The sequence below is a fragment of the Chanodichthys erythropterus genome, chromosome 19 (assembly GCF_024489055.1).
Source record: "Chanodichthys erythropterus isolate Z2021 chromosome 19, ASM2448905v1, whole genome shotgun sequence".
Taxonomy (NCBI): Eukaryota; Metazoa; Chordata; class Actinopteri; order Cypriniformes; family Xenocyprididae; genus Chanodichthys; species Chanodichthys erythropterus.
In genome coordinates this window covers 6,985,587-7,002,738 of record NC_090239.1, presented here as the reverse complement: position 1 = coordinate 7,002,738, position 17,152 = coordinate 6,985,587, and the positions used below count along the sequence as shown (strand labels likewise).

The window sequence follows — 17,152 nt, the reverse complement described above, 5'->3', positions numbered from 1 at the left end:
TGTTTATATTCAAGCACTTGGATTTAACAGTGCAAACTGGTTATACAAGGGCTGATGGGATTAGTAGCATGCAGAGAAAGGTTTTGATGCTGTGTATTATGTTTGTGCAGTCATCCTCCTGAATAGGGAAAGAGAGAACAAGACTGCCAGTACCAACATATAATGAGGTTGTGTAAGTGTAGAAAAAAAAATATAAACACACGCTCAAATTCACACACGCATGTTTGCTGGTGACCAGCAAGACCAGTTCATGCTGGTCTAAGCTAGTAAGTAATTATCCAGATTCGCTGACAAACCAAATTAAGCACCCTTATCTGTCTGTGCCCGACACGGCATATGGCAGCACCATCTATGAGTAGACTTAGGCGTGTTTTTTTTTTTTTTTTTAGTGGTGTTTTCTTTTCTTGATGCACTCATGGAACAGTAAACCTTAAGAGGATGAGCTCACCGACAGGGGCTTTGGGTGGCTTAGACAGCAGCCACCTGCTCTTCTGTACTTCCAGCCACCTGATGGCTATAGGATCATGCCAGCGTTGATGCAGCACCGGTGCCAACATGTCATTCACAGCTAAATCTGATAGGTGCATAATGTTTTCAAATGATTAAATAGCTAATACATGTGCATTGGCTTCTTTCATTAATCAAATACAAGTGCTTGATTTAATGTCAACTGGATTGCTTGTGCAAATCCTGTGCTAATTCTCTATTTTGACGTAGTGATAGACTTGAACAAATTGGTATTCATTAACCTCTCCACATCAGTGTGTCGGTCAGCATTAGTGTGTGGTTTAAATAATTTACCAAGACCAACACACTAGGATCTCACGGTTCTCCTTAAGGGAAGGTGCTCGTGATGACGCCTGTGTGTTACCAGACATACGCTGTATACTGATTGGTCCGTGCGAGACTCTCATACATACATAAACACGCGATCAGGAGGCAGAACCTTGCCGTAACCTCTCCTTATCTGTGTGTCATTATACATTGATGATACATATCAATGAGGCAATTCGGCACCTTGCCGGTTTGCAGTGACTTCTATTCAGTAGCATTACACTAGGGTAGTCGTCACAGTACAAAAATTTAAGTAGTCAGTACCAGTCCCAGTAAAATTTCATGGTTCTCTATACCAATTTTGGTACCAGAGCAAAAACCGTTGAACTAAGTACTTTAAAGGTGCCATCGAACGTTTTTTTTCAAGATGTAATATAAGTCTAAGGTGTCTCCTGAATGTATCTGTGAAGTTTCAGCTCAAAATACCCCATAGATTTTTTTAAATAATTTTTTTAACTGCCTATTTTGGGGCATCAGCCGATTTATGCTGTGCGGCCCCTTTAAATCTCGTGCTCCACGCCCACGGAGCTCGCGCTTGCCTTAAACAGTGCCTAAACAAAGTTCACACAGCTAATATAACCCTCAAATGGATCTTTACAAAGTGTTTGTCATGCATGCGGCATGCATGTGTCGGATTATGTGAGTATTGTATATTGTTATATTGTTAACATTTGATTCTGAATGAATTTGAGGCTGTGCTCCGTGGCTAACGGCTAATGCTACACTGTTGGAGAGATTTATAAAGAATGAAGTTGTGTTTATGAATTATACAGACTGCAAGTGTTTAAAAATGAAAATAGCGATGGCTGTATCTTGAATACAGTAATAAACGTAACTTTAACCACATTTAACAGTACATTAGCAACATGCTAACGAAACATTTAGAAAGACAATTTATCACTAAAAATATCATGTTATCATGGATCATGTCAGTTATTATTGCTCCATCGGCCATTTTTCGCTGTTGTTATTGCTTGCTTACCTAGTCTGATGATTCGGCTGTGTTTACACTTCGTTGGTTATAATGAAAGGATTTGTGAGTGAGCAGCATGCATTGAACAAACAAAAACTTTGTGTGTTTTCAGTGATGTTTAGTGGATTCTGACTAATTTACTGACTAGCACCTCTGATAAGCCATTGTGATCATGTGCTCAACAGATGTGATTGTGATTTGCTTCAGTGCTTGTAAAAACACGCTGTAAATAGAAACCTTTGATGCTCAGAGAGTGCACAAACAAACACGAACAAGAGCGTTTGAAAGCAGCGTCTTTCAGCGGGTACCGAATATACCCGGTATTCTGTACTACGTGTACTGCAGAAATGCTTTAGTAGTACAAACTGGAACTGGTAGTACCGGTACATTTGACAACCCTACATTACACACAGGCTTCACAAAAGTTTTATTAGAAGGTGAATGTATGTTAATGTTAATCAAAGCATCCCTCTACTAAACCCTAGAATGCAGATAAACATGCACGACCGTCCGTGACGAGCCATAACTCTCTTATAATCGCATAAGCTCATTATGGAGCATAAGTGATTAAAGCTTTATCTTCTGCTTAAATGTTCTGCTACTTGTTATTGGTGAGACAGTTTTGTTTTCTGCATCCCGTATGATGCAATGACTTCACATAAGCACTGTGTGTGTGTTTGTTTGGCCTTTTTTGACAGAATAGAAATGTTATTTTAAAGACTTCTCTCTACATTAATATATTGATTATAAATGAATTGTTAAATTCTGTCTGAAGTGAAGTACTGAAGCTCTGAAGTACTCTGAAATATTCCCTGAATTCCTTGTGTGAAATTGTTCATATATTAAGTTGTAGTAAATATATTAAAATAACATTTTATTTTGCATTAAATTGATTAAAAGTGACAGTAAAGACATTTATAATGTTTCTATTTGAAATAAATGCTGTTCTTTTGAACTTTCTATTCGTCAAAGAATCCTGGAAAAATATATATATTTTTCACTAACATATTAGGCAGCACTACTGTTTTCAACACTGAAAATAATAAGAAATCTCTTGAGCACCAAATCAGCATATTAGAATGATTTCTGAAGGATCATGTGACACTGAAGACTGGAGGAATAATGCTGAAAAAATCAGCATTACATCACAGGAATAAATTACCTGTTAAAATATATCAAAATAGTACATTGTAAAAAAAAATTAACAATATTACTCTTTTTAATGTATGTTCAATCAATGCACTGTTATTGAGCCTAAGAAACTTCTTTTAAAAACATAAAAATTACTGACCCCAAACTTTTAAACAGAAATGTATTGCTATTTATGCATTGATATATTGTTGCATATAAATGATTAATTATGATTCTTCTTTGTGCCCATATATATATATATATATATATATATATATATATATATAATGTGTGTGTGTGTGTATAACAACACTTAGGATCTCTAAACATTTAGGATCTCCTACTTTTCATCACTTTGAGTGTCTTAAAACTCTCAGCATGTGTCATACTGTAAATTCAGCTATTCTGAACACTCATGTAAAAGGTACAGTATTGTGCATAACTGGCAGAAACTGGCAGCAGGAAGTGTTGCAGGAAGTCCAAAAATCGCTGTGGCCGTAATTACACACTCAGTATGTTTCTGACAACATATTGGCAGTGAATGAGACTTGGATGTAGTGAGGGATGTGTCTCCTGTTGCTTTTAAAGGCCGTTAACTGTTCTGCTCACTAGCGTGTCTGATTTCTCCCTCTCTCCCACCAACAGTGGGCTGTGCCCCGTCACTATGACAACCCACAGACAAGGTCAGGGCCATTGTTCGTTTTCCTTTACTCGTCCCCCTTCATGAAAGAACGCAAGTGCTGATGGACTTGAAGGATGTAGTGTCTTCTTACGATGCACGCTAACAAAAACAGCAAGTTATTCTGATCAAATGCACTTTAAACGGGTTCATTTGTAGACTAACCATTGGCTCTTGAAAAATTTGTGTTGGTAGTACAATATTTACCCATGATGCATCTCATTTAGGTTAGCACAGGTGGCTTGGACACTGCTCCCTCTAAAAAGAAAAGAAGTGAGAGGAAGAATAGACCTCAGAGTTTCCCTTTAAAGACCTTGGTGGGTAAACAAAGCCATGCATTCATCCAAGCTTGGGTCGTACCTGATAACGTGGCAAATTCCCTCCATTGTGCACAACAAAGCCGCCGCTTTGGCCCTTCTGTATTCAGTTTCTGCCATCTTTCTCCTCCTTGTGTGCCCGTAAGGACATTCAAATTGCTCTCACCTTGAGTCCTATAACGGAGAAAGCGAATTAGCAGAAAGCCTCCCTCATGGCGTCGCTCTTGCCACCCCGACCGATCCACACGGATCAAAGATATTCATCTCCGGTATAATTATGGTTATGGGCTTTCAAAGCGCTCCCCGCTCCCTTGGTCCTTTCTCCTAGTGTTCTCAAGGTTTGCACTCGACGGCCGGGCTGTTGTTTTCTAGGCTTATTTTTGGAGGGAGGATAATAATGTTAGGGCCAGCGAGGGCTGAGGGAAGAGTCTCACAAAATAGTGTTTGGTGTCTTTTACAGGCCTTCTGTTTGAATAGGCTCAGAGCTGGGCCGAGAAATAGTTCTCCAAACAAAACCAGCCTTCAACAGACAAGATTTAGGCGCAGCGCTCCTGGGGAAAATGCCAACTGTTAGACTCAGCTCTTTTACAGGTTGACTCTCTGCATTTGTGTTTTATGGTGTACGCACCCTGGCCTGCTCTGTAAATGTCCATCACTGGAATACAGCACTATTGGCCATATACAGGGGGCCATTACGGCCCATGTAGTAGTTTTCCACTCGCAGGTTTTTATTAAGACTCTTATCTTTATCTACAAAGTCTTTTTTTTTATTAATGCTCTTTCTTCATATAAACAGTTTATATGAAGAATTAAATGTTGATTTTAAACATTTTATAACTTCAAGTTAATTTTCTGTTAAACTGCTTTTCAGCCCAAGCAACTTCATGAAATCGTTTGATGAGCAGTTTTCTCTCCTTTGTTGATGTATTTTGGGTAGGACATATTGGAGGGATTGTCCCTTATTTTAAAGGTACAGATGTAGCAACAGATCTTTTCTTTCATATTGTGACATATGTGGATTATCGAAAAAAGAAAAAAAAAAATAGGGCAGGGTCTTGGATGGAGGCAGATCTGAATGCGAGCTTGTAGTCAATTGTAAGAAAGGGGAGGGGTTTAAGCGGAGTAAATGATTGGACACGTCTGGCATAGTCTCCAGAGTGAAGTTGGAAGATCGAGTTATGACATTAATTTAAAAAAATTAAACATATGCATGGTTTAAATCACAATAAGTTCATTAAGATTAGAAAATAGAGTGAAATTCCATTTCATGCCACCTTTAAATAGCTGATTGTTTGTCACATGATCAAGATTGCCTACTTGCTAATGCTAGTCAGAGGCAGGTGGTATTAGGACGAAGGACTTCCTCATTTAAAGAGCATGTGATGGGGAAAAAAAATATTGTGAGTTCAAGATAAGTCACCAGTTTTGCGATTTGTAAAGGAAGAATGGAAATTTGACATTTGTGTAGACCTCTTTGGGGCAGACGTCACAATTACGTCACTTGCAGCTGCGCGCGCATAGTGGTTGCAGAAAAATAGCGGTAGCAATTGGAGGAAAATGTGCAAAATCCACAGAATTTTTTTGTGCCTCTGGATGTTGGAATCGGAATGCAAAAAAATATAGTCTTCATTTTTAAAGAAAACCATCATTGAAAACGTCCTTTGAAGCTAAACGGAGACGTTTCACAGACTGGACTGATGACACCTGCAAGGATTAGTCTACTATTAAAGCAGGAATTTGATGTAAACAGTAAGTCTACATAATATTCACATATGCAGTTCAGAGGACATACATACACAGCATACAGCAGGAAATAATATTTAAGCCTATAACATTTTACATAGATAACTTTTAAACATAGTCTTTAGTCATAGTCATAGACTTTTTTTCTTGCATTTGCGTGTTTGACTCCCAGTTCGGCCATTATAACTCGCAATTGTGAGTTTATTTCACAGTTCTGAGGGGAAAAAAGTCAGAATTGCGGGATAAATTGCAATTCAGAAAAGACAGGATAACGAGTATATCTCACAATTCTGTTTTTCTTTGTAAGAAATGTGAGATATAAACTCAGGTTTGTGAGAAATAAAAGTCAGAATTGTGAGATATAAACTCGAAATTAACTTTTTTTTTTTATTCTTTTATTTCGTGGCTTCCATAGACTGCTACTGCTCAACTGTCATTTTCTGCAACCAGGTAGGCTTCTCCCATAAAAAAAAAACGTCATCGCTGTTTGCAAACACCGAATTGGTCTATAGGCTATGCTAACAGTTGTTTTGTCAACATTTAAGAGTATAGATGACCCAAGCTCAAGATGAGGAAATTATCACTTTTGAATTCACGATCACTCTGTGTATAAGCTTATGATTTGTGGGCATCAGGTAGCCACTATCAATATGCGGGCAGGGTATTGAAATCGCTTTTGAATACGTGCTCGCTTTTCACTTTTGCTTTCAAATTCATAATCACTCGTACTCTGTGTAAAGGGAGCAGCGGTACTGACCGCACATTTTATAAGATAAGGTATTTGTCAAGACGCTCAAGATCTGTTGCACACCAAATCCTCCGCCATCGTCTTGTCAGTCATCTCTCCTCACTCTCGTCAGGTGATAAGTGAAATCTGGCTCCTGCTGCACTATGCTGCGACTGCAGCTCGTTCTATATGGAGCAGAGCAGATGCTTTCAGTTTATAATTGTAGCATCCATTGTCCAACTGAACTAAATGGTTTTATAAAAAAGGAAAACAGTGTAACACCGGTAATGCAGACTACCACAGCAAGCCTAACTAAAAGTCACAATCCTCCAATTTTTAATTCATTGGGTAAGTTCAATATCTACTCTGTAATATATATATATATATATATATATATATATATATATATATATATATATATATATATATATATATATATATATATATATATATATATATATATAATCAGTAAGTCATGGCAACATATTTCTTTTATGCAAAATAATTTAAATTATTTAAATAATTTAACCAAACTTCAAGTTATATGAGATTTAAATAAATGTTATGCATGGTTAAGATATCTCTGGATTACCGTCAGGACACTTTCCAAAGGGGGACATTTCCAAAGGGGAAATTTAAACTGCGTTGCATAGATAAGATATCTCCAGAAGGGGGATTAGGGCTGTGTGACGCAGTTTGAGGTGTCTTGGCAAAAGGGGAGAGTGAAACTTTGTTTATCAGTTTGAAGTGCCTTAACATGTAGCGGTCCTGTCGTGTGAGGAAGATCCATTTAGATCTGCTCAGATGGATAGATCCGTTTAGATCCACTCTGACGGACAACAACAACAATAACAAAAAAATAAAAACCTCCCTAAGACTTCCTAGCTCATCCATCCAGATTGCAAAATTCTCAGTTTTTACTGTTATTTCTATTCCTTATGTTCTATTTTTCTTCTTCTTCTTTATGTAAAGCACTTTGAATTACCATTGTGTATGAAATGTGCTATACAAATAAAATTGCCTTGCCTTGCCTCGCCTTGCCTAAATTTCTTTAAGCTGAAATTTGATTATATTTAAAAAAAAAAAATAAGATAACAACTGAACTTAAAGTTGAAGTAGGTGGAAATTAATATTGTTTTTTTTTTTTTTTTTTTTTTTTTTTACTGTGCTGTTTCTTGCTTCCAAGTGAATTGTAGAAAAACCAAGAACCAAATTAGCCAAGTTGTTGTCCTGTTTGAAATGTTGACTCTCTGAAGTGTGTTTAAAATGATGCCATTGTTTACATCGTGAGTTGAGAAGTTGAGTCCGGGTACGGCACGGGACCCAGGTTTTTTGGTAGCCCGTGATAGGAACAGTGGCACGCTCCTTCCCTCCGTAGTGCTAGGGTCTTCTCCTTGGGCAAGAGAGAACAACCCTTTAGCCCCCCTTACTAGGGTTACAGTTATTTTTAATTACAATTATATTCTTATATTCTTGTGTGCAACTATTACATCATCACACTGAAAGAATTTGGAAATAAACACATCATAAATATCCCAAATGGGACAACTCGTTTGCCGTGAGTTGCGACCCGTGTCGGGGGAGGAAGAGATCCTGGTCCCTGAGAAATGTGGTTTACTGAGGTTTCCATTATTTCAACACGGTACTTTGGCTCCTACTTCACCTAGACGGGAGGTTGGAATCTCTCGATCCAATCAATCGGCTGGTCAAGACATGCCCTGGGAAATACATTTTTTACAATATATATCCCCAGAAGGCGTTGGCTTAGGGTCAATCAAGCGATTTGAGCAAATGATAGCTTACTTTGCTTGAGTATACCATTTTTATATCCCTGATGCATAATCTGCTGGAGATCCGCGGCAATGTGCATCCCTTTTTTTGGGCTCCGAGGTGGGTGGGGAGTAGAGATGATGAAACTTAAACATTTAAATATGGCTACAAAACACAACTCAAAAAAACGTTTTTTGGAACCTGATACGGATACCAGTGCAGCAAACAGAGGTTTTACTCTGTCGAGTAATGATGATTGGCCAAAGTTTATTACTATTGAATCTGTCTCTTCAGATCTCCCAATCACCAAGCTATCCCCTTTTGCCATACAAAAGGGTATTGCAGGAATAGCAGGAACTGTTAAAGAAGTGAAAAAATTACGTTCGGGACAAATTCTTGTTGAATGCTGTAAAAAGGCAAATGCTGAAAACCTGTTACATGCTAATATGCTGGCAGGAGTTCGGATAAAGGCATCACCTCACCCAACTTTGAACTATAGTAAAGGGATAATTCGTACTAGAGAACTGGATGATGTAGATGAAGAAGAAATAACAGATGAACTTAAAACTCAAGGAGTAACAAATGTGAAACGAATAATAATCAAAAGAGAAGAAAGAATAATTAAAACTAATACATACATCATCACTTTTATTAAACCACTCCTTCCAGAAAGAATTCAGATTGGGTATCTGAGTGTCCCCGTAGACCTATATATACCTAATCCTCTGAGATGTTTCAATTGTCAAAAGTATGGACATGGATTTAATAGTTGCAAAAACAGACATATCTGTTGTAACTGTGGAGAAGGTCATGACAAGGGGAGTTGTGAGAAACCAACAAAATGTTGTAACTGCTCAGGTGATCATTCGGCTGCATCAAAACAGTGTCCCATTTGGATCAAAGAAAAGGAAATACAAAAAATCAGATGTACAAAGAAGATCAGTTATATCGAAGCAAAAAAACAAGTGACTATGATACCTATTTTTACTCTGAATAAAACCTTTGCTTCTGTTGCAAGTAAATCTGTGAGGTCAGTAGATTGCCAGACAGACATCACTTGGATGTACAAAGATAAACCTCATGACATGAACCTCAGTCAAATTTCAGAAACTGGAAATCAGAGGACAAGTAAAAGCAACAAGAAATCAAACTCTCAATCTAAAGCATCTCAAGAAGAAACATCAAAGACAAGACAAATAAAAGATGTGGAAATGAAAGAGAAGGAACATTATAGTAGAAGCCCATCTCCAAAAGGAAGAGTTAAGACAAATGTTCCTGTTCTTCCTAACAGGTAATGAAAGAATCTGTCATCCAATGGAATTGTCGTGGTATCAGAGCAAATTTCACAGAATTACAGCGTTTAACTACAACTTTTGACCCCCTTGCAATATGCCTTCAGGAAATACAACTCTCAACTGATTGTAAATTTTCTTTTAAAAATTTTACAATATTTGCCACCTTTGGTCCCAGTGACAAACGAGCTTCTGGTGGTACAGCAATATTAGTAAGAAATAATGTAATCCATAGTCCCATCAGTATTAATAGTAGATTACAAGTGACAGCAGTACGACTAACTCTAAAGAAAACCATTACAATATGCTCCATTTATATTCCTCCAGACTTAAATTTGACACACACAGACCTAGATGATCTTGTAAATCAACTTCCATCTCCTTTTATTCTCATGGGAGATTTTAATAGTCATAATATACTGTGGGGCAGTGATCATTGTAATACAAAAGGAAAGAAGATTGAAGACTTTATTAATAATAATACCTTATGTCTTTTAAATAATGGGTCAAATACTTATTTACATCCTGGGCATGGAACTTACTCTGCAATTGATCTAACAATATGCCAACCAGAAGTTTTTTTAGATTTATCATGGAAAGTATTGGATGACCTTTGCGGAAGTGACCATTTTCCAATAATAGTTACTATTAAAGGAAAAGAAGAAGAGGCAAAAACACAAAGATGGAAAATCAAAAAAGCTAACTGGTATCAATTTCAAACTTTATGTTATGGGAGATTTGCAAATTTTGTGGAGAACAGCCCAGACGCCTTGGAAAATTTTACAGAAACGCTAATGTCTATTGCAAATGATACAGTCCCAAAAACATCATTAAACAAAAAATCTAAACAACTCCCATGGTTTAATGATAAATGTAAAGAGGTTATCAAAGAAAGGAAAAAGGTTGAAAGATTTTTCTATAAACATCCATCAACTGAAAATCTTATTAAACTCAAGATTGCTAGAGCAAAAGCAAGAAGAACCATCAATGAAGTTAAGAAGGAAAGCTGGAGAAGTTTTGTTGCCAGTATATCACCTAGTACTCCATCAACCAAAATCTGGAATCTGATACGGAAAATGAAGGGTGAAACCATTGGTTCGCAAATACAGCACATCAAGCAACATGACTTACTCTTGACTTCAAAACAAGATATTGCAAATATTCTAGCAAGAACATTTGAAAAGAATTCATCTTTTGAGAACTGTTCTCCTGCTTTTAGAACATTCCAAATTCAAGAAGAGAAAGAGAAAATAAATTTTAGTTCAAATAATTTAGAGCCATACAATCAGGATTTTTCCATGGAAGAACTACAACGAGCAATTAGGAAATCCCATGATACAGCGGTTGGACCAGATAAAGTTCATTACCAATTTATAAAGAACTTGCCTCACCTCTTTATGAAGAAGCTTCTGGGAACTTTTAACTCTATTTGGATATCAGGAAATATCCCATCTTCTTGGCTTGAAGCTGAAATTATTCCTATCCCTAAACCAGGAAAAGACCATTGTGATCCTATAAATTATAGACCTATAGCTTTAACTAGTTGTTTATGTAAAACTATGGAGAGGATGGTAAATGATCGTTTAGTCTGGTTTCTGGAATCCAAACAACTTATAAGTAAGGCTCAATGTGGTTTTAGGAAAGGTCGAAGCACAACAGATCACCTTGTCAGTCTTGAAAGCTATATCCGTGATGCTTTTATTAAAAAAGAACATGCTGTAGCTGTTTTTTTGACTTGGAAAAAGCCTATGATACCACCTGGAAGCATGGAATCTTAAAGGATTTGTATCGACTAAATTTTAGAGGACGTCTGCCAATCTTTATTGGAAGATTTCTTTCGAATAGAATTTTTAGAGTTAAGGTAGACAATACTGTGTCCAACCCGCATAAACAAGAACTTGGAGTTCCTCAAGGAAGTATTCTATCAGTAACTCTTTTTAGTATTAAAATTGACAGTATTGCTCAAGTTATTGGTTCTGATGTTCTTTGTAGTTTATATGTAGATGATATCTGCATTTGTTATAAGAGCAAGCATATTAACATTATTGAACGAAAAATCCAACTAAAAATAAATAAAATGCTCTCATGGTCAGTACGAAATGGCTTTAAATTTTCACAAACAAAAACTGTCTGTATGCATTTTTGTCAACTTCGTTCATTACACAATGAACCAGAATTATTTTTGGATGGAACTCCCATTAAAGTCGAAAAGGAGACTAAATTCCTTGGCATAATTTTTGACAATAAGCTGTCCTTTATTCCACATATTAAAATGCTTAAAAAGAAGTGTTCTAAAGACATGAACATTTTAAAGGTTTTGTCCACAACTAAATGGGGAGCAGATATGACATCACTTATGAACTTGTATAGAACACTGATCCGATCAAAGTTGGACTATGGAAGTATTGTATATGGATCTGCCAGGAAATCATACATACAATCCTTGGATACTATACATCATCAAGGCATACGACTAGCTTTGGGAGCTTATAGAACATCACCAATTCAAAGTCTATATGTAGAAGCTAATGAACCTTCCTTGGAAAACAGACGATTAAAGTTGGCCTTACAATATGCAATTAAATTAAAAACAAATAAAGGAAACCCAGCACATCCAGCAGTTTTTTCAACCCAGTATTCAATAATGTATGAAAGAAAACCAAATCATATTCGTCCATTTGGTCTACAAATAAAACCTCATCTGGAAAATCTCAAATTAGATTTAAACATCCTGGAACAAACCCACTTTTGCAAAATTCCTCCTTGGGATATCAAAAAACCCTTTATTTTGTGGGATTTATCAAAGAATCAAAAATCTGAAACACATCCAAATGATTATCAGCTACAATTTTTAGAAATAAGAGCTATTTATCCCCAATATACTCCAATATACACAGATGGATCCAAATCTGGAAACCAGGTAGCGGCAGCTTTTGCTACGAATGAAGTACATCAAGGAATACGTATTCCAGATCAAAGTTCAATCTTCACAGCAGAAGCAAACGCTTTATTGTTGGCATTAAAATTTATTGAAACATCTTCACAGAAGAAATTCTTAATAGTGACTGACTCAAAATCATGCCTGGATTCACTGGAAAATATGAAAACTGATCATCCAACAATAGTCAAGATCTTCATTACATTATCAATGCTGAAATCAAAGGCTTTTAACATCTACTTTTGCTGGGTACCTGGACACTCAGGAATTGCTGGAAATGAGAAAGCGGACAATGCAGCAAAAGAAGCACTATCCACAGAATCAATAAAGTGTTCTATACCTTTTACAGACTTAAAACAAACGATAAAAGAATACATCAAAAATAAATGGCAATCAGAATGGGATCAATGTCTAAATAATAAGTTGCGTGAAATAAATCCTGATGTGAGGAAAAAACATAATTCCTGTTTTGATGAACGATGGAATCAAGTTATATATACAAGATGTAGAATAGGACATTCAAAAATGACACACCAATTTTTACTCTCAGGAGAAAACCATCCAAAATGTTCATCTTGTCAAAATCCATTGTCCATTAAACATATCCTTTTAGACTGTATTACATTTACCCCTGTGAGAAACCGTTTTTACTCTGTTGATAGTTTTGAAAAGGTTTTTAATCAAGTGAGCCCAAGCATGGTTTTAAGATTTTTAGAGGAAATAAATTTGAAACATCTTTTTTAATCTTCCTTTGATTTAATTATACTTTATTCTCGCCATGAATATAGCCTTTGAAGCTGGTATGGCGTTAAAAAAGAAAGAAAGAAAGAAAGAGAAGTTGAGTGGGTGTGTGATGCTGCACTAATAGACTGTCTGACCTTAAAAAAGCCCTTCCTGGCAACTTGGGATTTCTTTAAGTGGTTTAGCAAATGCTTCTCTACTCGTGTATACAGACCAAGCCTATTCTGGTCTCATCATCTGATCTTCCTCTCTCTTTCCTCCCCTCTTAATCAGGTAAGGTGGGCTCTGTTGATAAGTCTTGGTTTAAGAGGGTTGCAGTGTGCTGAAGAGATCTCTAGAAGCATGTGAGACCTTCTCATCATAGTCTTGATTGCCTCTATGCCTGAGTGCAACATTTGGCCAGAGTAGAGATCACATATTCATGCTGTTGCATGTAGACAGTGTTTAACCTGTAGCTTTAGGCTAATATGCAGTGAACACAAATCAGAAATTATTCATTTATTGGCTTTTTTTTTTATTTTTTTTATTCAATTTGAAATGAGGTTGCAATGAGTGTCAGGAAGAAGTTCATATCACAATAGAAAGTCAAAAAAGTGTAGATTATTGCCTTGATAAATTCTTGTTTGAAAGTTTTAAGAAAAGTTGTAAGTTTGAAGGTTTGTAGCCCTAACAGACAGATAGAATGATACTCTTAGATGATCGTAAATCAACTTTCATGGACAAGAGTGGAAGAACACCTTGCCAGACTGAAATTCCTTTTCCTGTCTTTTTAATTCAAATTTCAATTCAACTTCCTCTGAGTATTGCCAGTTTAGTTCAAAATACCATTCCAAACTCTTACTTGGTTACTTAAGTGATCTTATATGCTGTGTTAGATGTTATTTATTTTGATATGGAATCAGTGAATGATAAAAATGTGTTTTGTGAGTGCTCATTGTATATGTTCTATTCTGTTGGACTGTGCCCAGTTCTCTTGCTTTGGGGCAGCCAGTGAAATGAAGCTGGATCCGTCTTATCCCATGTGGCACTCAATACCTGTTACACAAGCTATGGTTTGGCACAGCTTCAAATTGAACCCTACCTGAGCTCTCATTCTCTGCACTGCCAGTACCAAAGAGAGAGAGAGAGACTATGAGTAGACCACACATAACCGAGGAAGTTTGTTTAGTTAGAAGGTGGATGAGAGGCAGAACAACTGGAAAATCAAGACAAATGTAATAAAAAAGAAAGGCACAGAGGGGGCATGAGCTGTTGGTCTTGTATTATGTTAGAGATCCTAAATCTCGGACCCAGGACAGTGGCACTACATAAACACAGCCTCCCCTATGAGTCTGACACAACTTTAACTTTACAACTCACATTATGGTGGTTTCAAAACACATTTTTAATCAGTGGCCCACGTGCATGATGTAGTTGGTCTTAAGCATTTGATTTATTGCATTTGATTTAAGTGCTAGATAGATAGATAGATAGATAGATAGATAGATAGATAGATAGATAGATAGCAAATCTTCGTTCTCAGACGAGCACTCAGCAGTATTAGTCACTTCTATCTGAAGTAATAAAGCTGTTTTGAAGCTCTCTGTGGACTTAGAGGGCTTATTATGGGCTGTTATTTGGTATTATCTTGCACTGGACTCAGTCCCACTGCACCTTGCTGTCCTGCATGCTCTTTCATAATGAGGCTCATGTTTGTCTCGCACTTTTGCACTTGTTAGCCAATGAGCGTGAGGCAGATTGCTTGCTTTTTCTTGTAATTTGCGTCCCATAGGGAGCATGTTGTTTCTCCTGCTGATGAGTGCTTATGAAAGGTGCGCGCGTGAGCCTGTGCATGAGAGTGATATTTTCAAGATCAGATATCCTGTTTTGTGAAAGAGGTTATACTGTACTGTCTTTTCACACGTGAAAGATGATACTCAACAATAAGAGTTCTGAAGATTTGCTGCCAACGTCATTTTTATATGATTTCGGACATTTTTCTCAAAAGAACTGTTGTGTAAGGTCATACTGACCCAAGCAGACAGGACAAAACAGTGGTGATGGAGCCATTTTGTACCTGCTCAGCCAAGTACAATAACTCAACACGTTCCAGATTATACTTGATCGGAGCCCAGAGAAACCGCAGCTGGACTCTTTCAGCTCAGCTCTGAAGTTTTTTTTCTCTCTTTTAAAATATTTTATCAGCAAGTAATTTTCTGTTTAGGATTGCTTATGGATTATTTGGTAGTCAGTATTTGTAGATAAAAATATCACTATATAATAATTTAATGATCTAAAATAACTATAAAATAGCAGCAACAACAATTTGATAAAGTGCCAATGTTCTTTATTATTATAATTATATATTTTAGAATCTATATTTGTATATTTAAATTATATTATAACATATTTTGTATATATTTCAAACATTTATCCAATTAATGTCAAAGATAAGAGAAAAATAATCAATATTGTACATTTTATTTTAATTTTAAAGTTGGTTTCTAATCTTATACCTAACTTTGTCCATCTGGAATATTTGCAAATTTCTCAGACACACCTTGTCATGTAAGATGTGGCCACAGAATTGACAGTTATATAATATATATCTTATAAATATTATTGTATTCATGTTGGAACATTTAATCCAGTATATGAGGCTCCAAAGTTTGAATTCCTTAACTGCCAGTCGTACAGTTATATGGAAATGTTGTATCCTTTAGTGTTAGTACAGCCTGCACTGTTGTTTTTGTCTTTTACTGCACTCTGTACAAAAGTTTGTTGACAATACACTTAAACTGTCCAGACCTCAGGGTGCAAATCTCTGTGATGTGGTCTCAGCCATCGGTCATGTCCCACTTTGTTGTGCAATGCTGACCTCCATGTCTTGACCTGAAAGTGGCCTCTGACCTTGTTCTGCGCTGTGGATGCCGATCATCGCAGCTGTGAAGTTGTATAAATACCAGGATAATCTCAGGAAAATAAGATACAGTAGTACGAGACGTCACTTAAGTTTGTGTGTCCGGTTGTGTTTAACCTACTTTCATTTTATCGTCTTTAAAGTCCATCAGTGAGCATGGAGTTCAGCCATATTGTCTGTTATCCTTCTTGTTCCAACAAGGATTTGTTGTTTGTCAGAGATCATTACGTTTATTAAGTTTTTACGGTTTAATTTTATCTCTGCTCAGATTCTATCGGTGACTCCCCTGCTCTTTCCCAGGCATGTCAGGACCTGCTTATTTGGTGATGTTTTTCCGCCTTGAATGTGACCTGATGCATTGGTGTGTAACTCGAATGTTGGCGCACGAGTAGAGCAGGAACTTCTTCAGTGCATGATTTTGACCACATGATCTTGATTTTTGAGTCAGTGCCAATTATGTTGAGTTGGCATTGAGATTAGAAGAATGTTATGGACTAAATCTCTATAGTGTTTTGAAAAAGTTGCCAGGAAACCGCAATCAGACTAAGGACAATGTAAATGCAACCACACAGGACTAACATAAAACCAAGACTCCATTTCAGTCACTTTGCATTTTGACAAATGGTCAAATATTATACAGTTGGTTTGTGTTTTACTGGAACAGCCAATGTTATTACCTTTGTGTTAAAGGATTAGTTACCTCAGAATTAAAATTTCCTGATAATTTACTCACCCCCATGCCATCCATGATGTTTATGTCTTGCTTTCTTTAGTCAAATAGAAATTAACATTAATATTCCAAAACATTCCAGGATTTTCTCCATATAGTGGACTTAAACAGTTACCAATGGGTTGAAGGTCAAAATTGCAGTTTCAATGCAGCTTCAAAGGGCTCTACATGATCCCAGCCAAGGAATAAGGGTCTTATCTAGCAAAAAAAGAAGAAAAAAAAAACTTTTTAACCACATATGCTCGTCTTCCACTGCTCTGCGATGCGCCACATATTACGTAATAATTTTGGAAAGGTCACGCGCGACATAGGCGAAAGTATAGATCCGGTGTTTACAAAGCTATCAAGAGAAGACTAAGTCAAATGGCCTTTACAAAA

General features: G+C 36.6%; 1 protein-coding gene across 2 annotated transcripts in view; it reads left to right on the top strand.

Moving 5' to 3' along the window:
- The window catches only part of kif19 (kinesin family member 19), a 53,229-nt gene that overhangs the window by 3,558 nt on the left and 32,519 nt on the right, over window positions 1–17,152 (top strand). Inside the window, exon 2 of one of the 2 annotated variants that reach the window (XM_067369553.1) lies at window positions 6,093–6,127. The exons of the other annotated variant lie outside the window; for it this stretch is intronic. The gene's annotated coding sequence lies outside the window, so the exon portion shown is untranslated. The remainder of the gene's footprint in view (window positions 1–6,092; window positions 6,128–17,152) is intronic. 2 annotated transcript variants of the gene reach the window in all.